General features: G+C 35.8%; 1 long non-coding RNA gene across 4 annotated transcripts; it reads right to left on the reverse strand.

Annotated features, from left to right (window-relative positions):
• Window positions 1–2615: 2615 nt before the first annotated feature.
• On the reverse strand, window positions 2616–9759 carry LOC122863391. Of its 4 annotated transcripts, XR_006374998.1 has the most exons (10): window positions 9663–9680; window positions 9484–9567; window positions 8685–8771; window positions 8510–8556; window positions 4777–7173; window positions 3941–4027; window positions 3801–3835; window positions 3564–3656; window positions 2981–3061; window positions 2616–2859 (listed from the first exon to the last, which is right to left on the reverse strand). It is a non-coding gene; the product is annotated as an uncharacterized LOC122863391 (long non-coding RNA). The 4 variants fall into 4 exon arrangements; XR_006374996.1 differs by having other exon boundaries at window positions 9484–9759; XR_006374997.1 differs by having other exon boundaries at window positions 8487–8556; window positions 9484–9751.
• Between the last annotated feature and the right edge of the window lie 4802 nt (window positions 9760–14561).

Below are 14561 nucleotides of genomic sequence, written 5' to 3' on the forward strand. Positions count from 1 at the left end.
ATTCACACACTTTCTCACTTAAATTGATTTAGAGTCATTTTTACCTGGTCTCTTCTGATTCCCACTCCATGGCAGTCTCCTGTCAACTAAATTCAACACTCCCTAAGAAGATTTTGGACCAACATGTAAGAAAATGCTCTCCATCACCATCTCCATAAAACCAAATTATAATAATATAAATGTTAATCTTCAAATTTACTTAGTGACGTCTGTGACTCTCTCTGATGCTATATGTCCTTTTGTTATGTCTGGCTATGTTTGTTTTTATTTCTATCTGCTGTACTCATCTCAGTGAGATTACCTGATTAAATGCTTGTGGTGGCCTGACTCCATACTGAGACACTTCACGTTGCTTTTTCTTTTCATTTGTCACCCATCTGTACATGTCGCGTACAGCGTACAAGTCACTTACAGGCCTAGAGACAGAATGACTCTGTCTCTCTCTACCAATAGCTCACTTTGCTGTCTCCTACAGTAGACCCATGACGACAGCTGTTTAGATAGGAAGAGCTGTTGCCTTGACAACCAAGGCTAGCCTGGGCAGTGTAAGATCTGGTAGGGGGTACATCGTAGACTCCATAGGGACAGTAAAGGGATAAATATTGTGAACCAAGGAGGGATCTTCAGATTTGGTTTTGTCACTATACGGTGTTTAGACTTTGTACTGCTGTTGCAGTTTTCCCCCGGCCGAGCTTCACTTCTCTTTAACACATCCTAAGTTTCCTGAAACCTTCTTCATCAATAAGAGTCGACCAGCTCACAAGAATTTCCTTCACAATCACTATCTTTTGCACTACCCTCATTCCCAATATAACCAAGTCTTTCAATTTGCACTGTAATTTAAATCACTCATATTACACTGGTATTATATATATATTATACACAGATTGCATATATTTTTGTATGTATGTATATATATCTATATATACATATACTTAACTGTATATATTCCTTGTAAATATAATTTAGTTTTTTATATAGTTTGTTCTATTTTATCTCCTATTTTATTGTTAATATTCTATTCTAATTCAAATATTTGAATATCTGTTGATACATTTTCTGTGTGTGTAGCATAGAAGTGGCTACAACTGTATTTCATTATGCAATCCTGGTATTGTTTAATGACAATAATAAAACCTTGAATCCTTAAGACAATTTTAAAAATTCCATGGTTTCATTTCTGACAAGTCGCCACCCACTGCAGAGTTTACAAATATAATTTTCAATGGTGGTCTCTGGAAAATGATCAAATTAGAATTTTTTTTGTTTGTTTGTTTTAGACAACGGGGATGTTCAGAGAATGTCAGGGGGCGCTGGAAGTAATATTTTTGAAAGGGGGGCATTGAGGTATTCAATTCAATTCAATAGGCTTTATTGGCATGACATTTGGCATGTGTTGCCAAAGCCCAATTCCGATTATGATAGACAATGAACAAAAATAATGTGATTAACAAGATTAGTAAGTAGAACAAAATGAAATAGTTACGTGACATAAAGTAATATATATAAGTAATATAAGTAATCAGGTTTGTATTGTTAAATTTCAATGTGATTTTAACAATGCAAAGACAAACGAAAACAATACAAGTGTCTACTGATAAAAGAATAAAAAAGGATATTGGCCTAATTCAGCCCTGCATGCAGCGTTTTCCTTTGTACCCGCAGAATACCTACTTCTGCAGAACTCTATATGCAGTTCATGTTCTTGGGGGACGTTTGTTTAGGGCGAGTTTACACCAAAGATTTACATCAAGACGAGTTGAAACTTGCAAAAGACTGTGGTCTGCAACATTCTAAAACCTGCCACCAATGCAACTAGACGAGGCGGTTTATTGTTTTGGATCATCCCTCTAGACCAATCAAATCCTATTGTCCTGTTAAAATAAACAGGACAACAAATGGAGCACTTAAAGGTGTTTTTTTTTTTCTTGGACTTAACAGTCACAGATTCTACCATGTTAGTAATACACATTCTCTTATTCAAGAAAATGTAATGTCTTTCATTTCTTTCTTTAATTTTTTTTTCTGAAATGCCGACTTAAGTCTTTAAACAGCTTAAATGTGAGTGTTAGAAGTTTTAGTTCTTCATCGTTACCACGTTTGTAGGTTTGAATATGTGTTTTTTATTTATTTATTTATTTTCTTTACAGTCTAAAGTGAGACATACATGAAACTAAGACTTGGTAAAGGAATGTACTAATGGCATGTTCACTATTCAAACATTGTTTAAAATTAAAATTAAATCGCAATAAAAGCATCAGTGTATTATCATGTTTAAACCAACCCTTAGTTCAGTTCTTTAAAGTCTAGTCTAAAGTCCAGTCTCCCTATATTTACATAATACTTTACATGTTCCAACAAGAATGAGATCAGTTGTGTGAATTTACATTCACTGTAAAGTCCTACATGTGAAGTGAATGTATTTTAATTGAAATCTGAGTGTGATCAAAAAAGAATGGAATAATAGTATCAGGCTTCATCGTCTTTGTATGTTTTAAACAAATAAAGGTAATCAAATGTTATTTTCGGAAGTGTGGTTTGTTAATGTATGTTGGCTAAGACTAAAGCTAATTATATCTAGTTGTGGGTAAAAGTAAAGGCACAGAGACAGCTTCTTAACTTGTTCCACTTTAATGAAAATTCAGAGAACAGAAGTCGAAATCTGACATTACTTGACTGTATTACTTTACTTTTAAATCTGATACAGACATTCTCATCATAAATCATAACAGGGTTTTTTTGTTTGTTTAGCCAAACTAGCAGCTCTAGGGAAATCTTCCAGACTATGCCTTGCAGGTTCATCTGAAAGGTGGAGGTGTCCGCAGTAAATCCACTTCATCTTCCTCGTCCTCCTCAAGACTATGAGAAATACAAAAGAAAAGTTTGGAGTGAATTAAACTTTTAAAACCATGGTAAGAAGTAGGAGGGGTGGTAATTAAAGTCAGTTGCCTAAGTTTAAAAAAAAAACAAAAAAACGCACGTGTTGTTTTCTTGCACCTGCTAGTCTACCTCCATGAGAACTTCATCATCATCAGTGAGGGGTAGAGGTGGTGCCCCATTGCTGCATGGGAAATATAAAATATGACTTTGGTAAGCCATACATAACCTGTAAAAAGATTTTTTAAACACCTGCCCAGTTCCTTTAATTTAACATTTTGTTTAATAATATACTTAGTTACTTAGAGTTACACAGTTATAGCACTCGCCACTAGGTGGCAGAGTAAGCTATCTGAGCAACATTACTGCAAGCCACATAGAAGAAGACCAGTTGAGTAGTCTGAGCACATGGTCTGTCCTGGAAGTGTGTGTGACTGGTACTGCTGTACCGATAGCTTGTATGTTTTGCTAAGTCTTGCCAGTGACATAATAAAAGTTAAATTAAATAAATAAAAAATCATACATGCATAGATAGACAGAGTCCTACAAAGCATTTTCAACCTGCATTCAGAAGGCACAAACACACACTTTCTTGTGGCATTAATGTCCTTTTCTCTCCTTTTGAAGAGGACAATATTTGTGAAAAAGGTCTATCAAGAAAATGTACATTGATTGAGAGATCTTACCTGGCATTTGAATCACTTTTAGTCTCTGGAGGGTCACACTCAATGGCAATTTCATTATCCTCATAATGGGGCAATTGGAAAGTTCTCACAGAACTAATTAGAAAAGGTTGCACAGAGAGACAAGTAAATCAGATAGATTAGTGGCATCAACAGGTGACCAGACAATGGATGGCATTAAAGTAAGATGTTCACACATTGCTCTGCAAAGTATAGCGGATGCCTGTAAACTACATTAACCTGTGAGGTCCATGTCCAGCACCAAAAGCAGTCCCCTATCCATGCAAGGAGAAAAAAAATACAGAAATCAAACTACATCAAAATATATCCATTGTATAAGAAAACATTTCACTTTCAATGTACACTGGTTGAAACCTTACTTGTTGAGAAGAAATGTGGAAAGTTTTATCGTCATAGACGACTACACCAGGGAATCCATGAGCATTGTCCACACACTCGATGGAAATCTGCAAAATCATCAAAAACGTATCATAAAAATTAAGTGTATCATATAATGCCCATATTACTGTATTACTGTACCGCATTGACCAACATGTTAGCAATGCTAATGTTTCGATCAAACAAACAGACTTGACTGATTGAATCAATTCACCAATCAGTCCACATCCAAATACAAACTGTAACTTCCCAAACTGCAGTACTTCAACATGCTTTACCAAATACCTGTACAGGTATGTTGATTTCAGCCTAAAATGTTTAAACTTACACGGTTTACTGTTTCATCGAATAATGCCATTCTGTGTCTTCCCTCTTCCACTCAAACGTATTGGTACGTCACACCAGCGTGGTGGCGTCAGACCACGTGAGTGTTACATATTGTATGCAATATTTTATTAATTAATGTACAGCAATGTTGAGAATGCTACTGAGATAATTACATGAATCCCTTTGCTTGCTAGGTTATTCTAGGTTATTTCTGATAACTGTTTTTCATTTGTGTCAGACTTTGTTGTTTTTATTACAGACAGAAGACAGCACTTACAGCCTTACACAGCACTACTCCTTCAAAGTCCCAGATATGTCTATTTGGACTTCTCTTATTGAAGTTTTCTAACAGTTTGTTCACAAAAGGTCTAACAGAGATTTAGACCTCTCTGGGGTCTAATTGACACCAAACACACTTAACATCACCATGTAGGACAACATGCTATGTATTTCTTTGTCTATAAATGACTTTTGGCAAAACATAACATACCTCTTTTCCTGAGATCTTTACACAAAACGTTGATTAGATTTTCCCTCCCTTCATGTTGGTCTGCTTTGGTCCGCTAGCTCAACTGAGAGGAATTGTCTGATTCATACAATCTAAATTCAACACTCCCTAAGCAGTGAATAATAATGAATCTGGGATGGAAAGGACATACTTCTGCAAATACTTCTGCATTTCCCCACTACAAAACCAGTTTCAGTTCTCAAAGAAAACCTAACATTGCACAAAACATTTAGTAAACTAAAACTATTTGGTCAAGGTTAGAGAAAGAAGGCCCTCATGGAAATCTATAGTTTGTTAACTGTTAGTAGGAGACGGCATTTAAATCGCAGGCTCTTGTGTTGAAATCACAATCTTTGTCCCCCCTGACCTTTAGCAAGGTATTACCATGGGAGAACTGGAGGCAAAAGTCTCCACTTAAACTTTTCAAAACTAGTAAAAGTTAATGTAACCACACTTTCTTTCAAATTGAACAAATGCCTGTATGTTTATAAGAAGATAATCATTAATAATGCCTTTTTTAAGATGCAGAGTCAGACAAATATGATGATCTGTCATAGTTTAGGGTTTTGTCCTGTTTCCTGTTTTATTTTGTAGTGTTCTCCTCTCCTCTCCTCATGTGTCTTGTGGTTTTACTTCCTGTCTTTGTTTGCTTTCCCTCCAGTTTAGATTGTTGGCCCCGCCTTGATTAATTGCACCTCGATTTGTACCTCTACTTGCCCGACTACCCATGTAAGCCTTTCCCGCAATAAATTGATGAACTGCATCTGCTCTGCCTCTAGTCTGCATTTGGGTCCTATTCCTTGTGTTCCCTGCTCCCTTGCGTGACATCCACTACGACATGATCAGCTGACTGCCCCCAATGTTTTCCATTAGCTGATAGGACAGCTGCTTACTGATTACTCATTGTGTTACAGTTCAAACTGAATCTAAAAAACTGGAAGTCTGCCACTATGTGGGGTTGAGGATTTGATCATGTTCAACTGTGGCCTTTACAGTTCAGTCTGATTTCAAAGTATTTTGCTGTTCACTGTTCTGCCTTGTGAAACTAATAAGCCAAGTTGCATATGTTATATTTTGACTCAAGAATGAAGTTTGTTTAACTGTCATGTCACTATGATGGATGTAGTTTTACACATGCAGTTAAAGGTCAGTCAAATCTGGTGTTATTAACTCACACCTTGATTTTTGATAAGGACATACATTTTGTATGTCTATGCCCTCTGTAAAATAAAAGCTCTTGATAGGTATGCCAAGCAAGATGTATTATTGAGCTTTAACAGAAGCATCTTTTCATAGAGTTTTATTGACAGATTTAACAAGCACTTTTACATGTTTTGTAACCTTTTGAAGGTAGAGTACAGTTTTTGTTACCGTGAAGAGGCTTTGTAATTGGCCTTTTACCCCTTACACATGTGAAACAGTCATGTTCCAAGAAGTAGGTTTGAGTTACCTGAATAACTGCATACAAAGTTCAACATCAGTCCATGTTAGTTTAGTGAGGGTCCTGGGTTTAACTCAGCAAAGTTATCTAGATCACACAGTAAACCTGCTGCTTGGGACAGGGTCCAAATTCATACTTTATATTTGAAATCCAGATTGTGCAAAAGGGTAGCCTCACTACCAACAATAACATTCAGTGTTCCAATTCACATTATGATGTAACTCCCGAAAAACTTACTTACTTAAAACTATCATTTTCTTTTGTCAAAGATTTAGTGTAGTTCAGGGTAAAGCTTAAATCAATAACTCTACAGTTTTGAGAAATAGCTTATTTGCTTTCTTGCACTCTCATGTCTGTACGTTAAATACAAAGCCAGACCTAGCTGTTGGTTGGTTTAACTTAGCATAAAGACTGGAAACAGCTAGCCTGGCTCTGTCCAGCTAACAAAATCCTTTTACCGGCACCTAAAGCTCACTAATTAACATGAATATTTTGTTTGTTAAATCCGTACAAACACCAAAGTGTAAAAGGCCAGTTCTCCTCTTTACAGGGGGTTATGTACCGGACTATTTCTTGGCCGAGACCAGTAACTTCCTGGAATCTCTGTTGCCTGGCAACTGCTCCTGGAAAAGAAATAGTCCGGTACATAAAATTCTGTTTTGTATTTCTCAGTTTGGATCAGAAACAAATATACATTAATGATCAAATAACCCCCCTTACAGAAAAACCACATGAATTTCACAAGTGCTAAAACAACAAATTCTTGTAGTTGGGACCAAATACAAGAATACACATTTACCATTAATTGTAGCAATTATAATATTCCAATTATAAAAGATATGATATGATAATCAAATCTACAACAAATTATTATGTTGATGCCTGATGGCTGTAGATGCCTCCAGTCATCCTCATCACCCTCCTCCTCCTCCTGAAGACTGCGAGAAATACAAGAGAAGTTCAGAATTACTTAACATCAATGATCGTATAATCACTGGTATTACAATCATTATATCCAGTAATATGTAGCCTTATGAAAACGTAAACACCATGGGCCGACTATTCAATAACAAATACATGGAAAAATAAAGGCATAACAATAAATGTTAGAAAAAAATGGGACCAGCTAAAGAAATATCAAATAATTATAAAAATGATACAGTTGGGAAATCGCCAGGTTCATTATGGAATCTATAAAGAGACTTTGCATTTATAATTTAGAACTCAGAAATGCACGGAAGTCCTTCTTCTCTGACATCATTGCCAAAAACAATTATAAGGCATGAGCCCTTTTGCTGCTGTTGACAGGCTGACAGACCCGACTGTGTCCGTAGCCCCTGGACCCACTAAGTCATGCAATTAATTTGCCTCCTTCTTCACTGACCAAAACAAAACAAAACAGACAAGCTGTCAGTTCCTCCATATCAGGTATGGGGTCTGTATTGTCCTTGCATCCACTTAAAACAAATTCAGTGACACAATTTGATCCTATCAACCATATAGCCTTATAACATTTGAAATCCTCCTCCTGCTGCCTTGATAACCCTTCTTCACTCTCAGGCTATTTCTCACAGGCTGTTTTTCAACAGCATAACACCTTCCTGGCCCTAAACAATTGTTTTGATGTTTTCCTGTCAGGATTTCAACCACACCACAGCACCATGACTGCTCTTGTTAAGGTCTTGAAAGACATCCACTTAAACACAGACAGTGTATGTCATGTCACTGCATTCGACGAGGTTCACCACAACATATTACTAGACAGACTGGAAAACTGTCTAAAAGTCGATTAGACAGCTGCAGCTAATTCAGAATGCTGCTGCTAGAGTCCTCACTAAGACCAGGAAAGTGGGTCACATCACTCCAGTTCTTAGATCTTTACACTGGCTTCCTGTGTGTCAAACAATTTACTTTAAAATTGATTTATAAAGCACTAAATAGTATAGGACAAAAATATATTTTTGATCTGCTGCTCCCTTGTGAACTGTCCAGACCTTTCAGATCGTCTGGGACAGGTCTGCTTGCTGTCCCCAAAGTCAAAACTAAACATGGAGAGGCAGTACATATCTGGAACAAACTCCCAGAAAACTTGAGGTCTGCTCCAACTCTAAGTTTTTTTTTTCTGTTTATCACTGTCTAATTTTATTTTAGCTTATTTTAAACTTCTATTTTACTTTGCTTTAATACTTTTAAATCCTATTTATGTGTTATGTTGTCTTTTTATGTTGTTGTTGAAAGGTGCTATACACACATATTTGCCTTGCCTTGCCTAACCTGGAATGGTCTTGTCCATCACCAGAAGCAGCTCGCTCTATGACATCCTGGTCATGAAACAAAAAAACAATCAAAATAGAACACATAACATGTAGTACATAAAAATGTTGCATTAAGACCATATATTTAAATAGATTTTTCCTATGCATTTAAAACTAAATGGTATAAACCTTACTTGTTGAGCAGAAATGGAGAATGTTTCATCATCATAGACGACTACACCAGGAAATCCGTCAGCATTGTCCACACACTCGATGGAAATCTGCAATATCATCAAAAATGTATTATGAAAATGAAATATAGCATATAATTCCCATATTATACTGTACCGTTTTAATACCATATTGCTTAAATTAATGCCAAATTCCTCAACATGACTTGACTCTGATTCAATCAATTCACCAAATCGATCCACAACCAAATACAAACAGCAACTTCCCAAACTGCAGTACTTCCACATAATTTACCAAATACTTGTACAGGTTCATTACAGCCTAAAATGTTTAAACGTACATGTATTTCATCGACAGACGCCATTGTGCTTCTTCCTTCTTCCTCTCAAACATTGTTACGTTGCACCAGCGTGGTTTCATCACTTCAGTGTTACGTATTGAATGCAATATTGTATTAATTCATTAAAATTAATTTAAATAATTACATGAAACCCTTTGCTTGGCCTAGATTATTAACTGTTTTTCATTTGTGTCAGTCTTTTGTTTTTTTATTATAGGAGACGAATCTCATATTAATTTCTCTTACAAACTAAAATATTATTTATTTTTAAAATAACACTTCCTGTTAAAGATATAAAAGTAACTATCTCCCTCCATTTAAAAACACCAAAACTACAAACTTTAAAGCATGTTTCCAACTAGGCATTCCCTATACGCCGATGACACATGATTCAACATGTGTTCCCAAATGAAGTACATAAAATAGTTTCTTATCACCCCCAAACCTAAAAAGAATCATACCTCTTTTCTTGAGACCCTTGTACAGAACGTGGGTTACTGACTTTTCTTCTGTCCACGTTGGTACACGCTGGCTCATCGTCTCAGCTGAAAAAATAGATAATTAACATCCATCCTCATTGGTTGGATTAGAGATGTCTATGTCTATTAGACATCTATTAGCGATATCTTTTAAATTATACCATCTAAGATCATTTCACAGCCCAAGAAGAGGCCAACTCCTTGCCTATGGCGAAGAACAAAAATGAAATCTGACTTCTGTATTTTCCCTTTTGCATGCCACAGATGAGCAAGTTTGTTTCAGTTCTCAAAGGAAACATTACACTGCACAGTAGTATGTGAGGTGCAGCCACCCACAAACCAACCAACACTATTTGGGAGGTGACAGCACATAAACTTATTCACAGTTTTTCTGCAACCAACACTCTACTGTCAGCTTTTGCTGTCAGGTAAAGCAACTTCACGCTGCTTCTGCCATTGCTGCTTACAATAGACAGTAATTATTGGCACAACCGCAAGTGGTCGCTTGTCAAAAAAACATGAACATACAGTAGGTCTTTCTAAGTATGTGAACAAAATGACCTATGAAATATATGTAATAATATGAAATTAAATTGCGATTAATTTCTATAAATTTGTTGGCTTCTATTTGTAATCTAAACATGATAAGTTTGTACCAAGCATAATCACAAACATACATTGTTTCTACATGAAAACAATTATTGATTAAATTTTGTTTGTTTTTTTCAAACTTGTCAGTCAGAGAAAGTCAGTCAGTTTTCTAGCAATGTAATGTAATCTAAAGTTTTGAAATCTGACTAACAACCCTCATATGGTATAATGTAAGTTGTAAAACACTCACAGCTGTTGTGATTTGAAAAATGTGCTCATTCAGATCATGTTTTGATGCTAAAACAATGATATTTTAACAACTGAGTTGTAATCCCCACTGGGTTATTATGTTGGAGGTTCTCCAGCAAATGACAGATAAAAACTGTGGGTAACAGTGCTTGAAGTGCAAATGTTTTGGATGCCTTAGTGCAGAAAGAATTCTGCAAGGTTATGCTCCATCATAGATTAATTTAGAGCTCTCATCAACACTGAAACCCATTCAGGATGTTTGAATGGCATTAGAAAATAAAAGTTACATTTTTGAAAATTCAAATGCACATCTATGAAGCCTTTTCAGTTTCTCCTGCATATATTTTATCTATAAAACCCAAAGCCAGCCCAAAACATACCTCTTTGCTTGACCTAATGCTTAACTTAGTTACTTTCACACTACACTTTCTGTATCTGTTGAAAAGTGCATAGTCTCCTTTTATACTATACTAAACCTGCAGAGTAAAACCCAACGGAGTCCCTGTATTTACCAGAAGCCCTATACAAGAAAGAAAATGTCATGCTTAAATTCATCACACTACTTTATCACTCTTTCTATTTGTACTAAAGCAAACTAGTGGCACAATGGAATATTTATAGCTGAATGGATGGATTTACAAGAAAAGTATCTCTATACATAAGCCCAGCCCCTCTCAGCATGTTATGGGCTCTGTGGCCCCCTATTTAAAAAACAAAAATCTTGGACATATTGACTGAAACTTTCCTGCAAGATTTGTCCAATAATTACATTTTTAATGCCTTCATATTTCCTATTCACCATGCTTCTCTCAAGAATACAACCCACCTACCTTTCTTTGAATTTCTACCTAACAGGATATATAAAACAACATAAAATCATCAGCAGAACAATTTTGCAGCCTGCTGTTACCCACATCCTGCTAGGACATTTCACTCTGAGCTGTCAACATACAAAGGAAACATAAAATATATGTTATACAAGATCCCCACATACTATCGAGGACATTCACATTCACCAAAATGACATTTCACACTTGCAGATAACAGCAGAATATGAATATGACTGCAAATCCTCCAAATCCAAATTAAGGTAAAAAATATTTTTTATGCAAAATGAATTTAAAAAATGCACACAAAGTAACGCACACACACACACACACACACACACACCTACAATTCTTTATTTTTTCTTTTTTATTATGAGCCTGTTGAGATGAGATGGATGGATGGCTTAAAGTTTGCAATAACGTACAAATAGTCAGTAAGAGCAAAGACTGTAAGTTATATTTGTTGGCTCAATTATGTACTTTTCAGGGCACAAAACTTAGTAGTATTAGTAGTAATTCTGTGTAAACCAATGCAGTACTATTGTATGATCCAATTAGTCCTTTCATGATGTCTTCCCTTCACTGAACCATCTAGTGACAGAATATCCCACATACACTCTACCCACTAAAACAAAATACAAAAATCCTTTTGAGAATGATGGGTTTTTGAAATACTTAAAGTCTCATATTTATTATTATTATAACTGCTTACCTTTGGATTTATTTATTTGGTTTTATTTGTAAGGGAGTATGTACAATATTAAACATAAATGTTACCATTTAAATTATAAGCTTAATGGTGCAGCAAAATGAAAAATTGAAGAAGTGACACATATGCATCAGTTGTTCTGCTTTATTTAAAGATGCTATAAGCCTGTATTATCTTTTGTAGAATAGAGGAAATGAATAAAAGGAAACCGATCACAATTTGAATTTTCTGTGTCCTTCTTTATTCACCCACTAGTGCTGCTATAGTGCAAGCTGTTCATCCAGCACCTAAATGTACGAGTTTTAGTTCTTTGAATAACCTTGGCTCACTCATGTACATAACAGGAGATACTGTACATAGTACTCTAACTTTAACTCCAGCAGGTGTCAGTATTGCTTATCAAGACGATGCTTTCACATTTTTTGAATTGACTGCATTTTTATGAGTATTTTACAAATGAATGCTTTTTAGTTAGTAGATTTTTCTTGGTGGACTGGACTTTTTTCTGAAATGCTGACTCAAGTGTTCATAAGTGTGATAAATGTGAGTGTGAGCAGGTTTTTGTTCTTCATGGTTACCACATTTCTAGGGTTGTGCAAACTCAGCATAATGTGGCTAAGTGTTTTTATTTATTTATTCATTTTTACAGACAATGCAAAAATAAAACAACAAATTCTTGTACTTCAAAAGGAAGTAATGGCGGGCTGTTCACTATCCAAATGACCATTAAAACTGCAGTATCAGTGTGTTCCAGTATTGTGTTTAAACCAACCCTCAGTTCAGTTCATTAAAGCTTGCTGCAGTGCTGCAGTTGAGTCTCCCTGTCTTTCATTTTCATCTGGTTCCACAAAGGTAGAAACATGTAAACTATACAGATATTTTTTCAGTCAAACACCTAGTGTTCAGTTGGATTGGACTGACAGTATTTTAACCGTGACTGTCAAATACCTTCATACACACACACATACACACACACAAGTGGGATCATGACAGTAGGTTTATTTTGTTGTGAGTAGCATTACACACACTAATGTGACAGCACTAATCAGGGATTACACTGTACACTCAGGTTAAAAGCACTCATAAAAACACACACATACTGCACGTTTATAGGGATAAATGCATTCAGATTTATATTTTCCCAGGGACTGACAAGACAGAGCATATTGTAATGGAATCCATTCTGTTGTGTGTATGTTGCATTAGCGGAAATGTTATGCAACATTTATGAGGTACATCTTCACATAAAAATACAGACAGGAAGACAAACAGACACACATGGATTTGCTGTTCTGACTTTTTTTTCTCCTTACCTGCAAATGATCTAAATGAGAATGGCCAACAGCTGGTACAGTAAATGCAATGTAGCCCATGGCCATGCTGTATTTGGTTTCATCAAACATACATTTCATATCATATATAGGATATTTGTTTTCTGTTTCCAAAGTTCTGAAAGATTTAACAGACTCTAGTCTGGTTAGTGCAGTTAGAAAAAATACGAAGAAAAAGAAGAAAAAATAACTTTTTTCTGTCCCAAACAAGGATGTCAACAGTTTTGAACCTCACCATCAGCCTCTGGCTCTGTGATTGTGATTCTTAATCAGAGTCTTGGGATATGGTGTTACGCACATTTGACTAACATGTTTTGCAATAAGCCTGTTTTTCTCTTATGTTACATGATGATGAGGAGTGTTATTTCACTAAACCTTGACATATTCACTATGCCATTTGGTCTACTTTGAATCCTGCTAGAATGTCTGCATTTCCAGGGAACAAAACTAATGACGTCTGCCTTCCAAGGACTTGCAACAGTGAACACTTCCTTTAAAAAAAAACAGCACAGATTTGGGCACGAAACATTGTACTTCTTTTATTGTAATAGAATTGAGATTTAAGAAATTTGTTGCAAGTCCTTGGGAGGCCGAAATCAGAATTACAAATTTTGGACCCAGAATCTAGACAAGAAAGATATGTTTTGCACAATGATTTTGTTATTGTCAGAATAATAAAATGGAAATTACCAAACTCTGTGGACATACCAGTCATGTTCATCATTCAGACGCACAGAGCTTTGAGAAAACACTCTGAATGTATTCCTGGTGTCTTGTTTTTTCTTCTTTTTATGGCTACTTTGGCTTCCAGCTAACCTATTGCTCTCCCTCATCATAATATAACTACAACGTTAAATTTGGATAATTGCAATCCATACTCTAGCAATAAGCAGTTCCATGAAAGCCTGGATTACCAACCAGGCAACTTTCTTGTTAATATTGTATGCACCACTAAAGCACAATATAAACTGAAATGATAGGGGCCTTAAGATGACAGGGTGACACATGTATTATTCTTGTAGAGGGGCCCTAAGGCCTTTATTATTTCAGTATATATTTCACTTGCATGCTGCATTTTCCGAAATACATTTGTTACCACAAATGAATTACATATCACTAACTAATACATATACAATGAACAGAGAATCTGAGAAATAGAGGGGTCAGCAAGGGCCTGCAGCTCTTTTGCCCCCCTAGTGGTTGATCCAGGTCAGTAACAACCTTTCATTTGGGAAATATCCTTTGCAAACTATCTCCATCACACTCTTCTTCCAGTCTTGTAGTAAAATATTCCAAATTAAAGCACAATTTATTTGTTCACCACCAATTGGAGGCTACTCAAATCAGTGACTG

The sequence above is a fragment of the Siniperca chuatsi genome, linkage group LG16, assembly GCF_020085105.1.
Source record: "Siniperca chuatsi isolate FFG_IHB_CAS linkage group LG16, ASM2008510v1, whole genome shotgun sequence".
NCBI classification, from domain to species: domain Eukaryota; kingdom Metazoa; phylum Chordata; class Actinopteri; order Centrarchiformes; family Sinipercidae; genus Siniperca; species Siniperca chuatsi.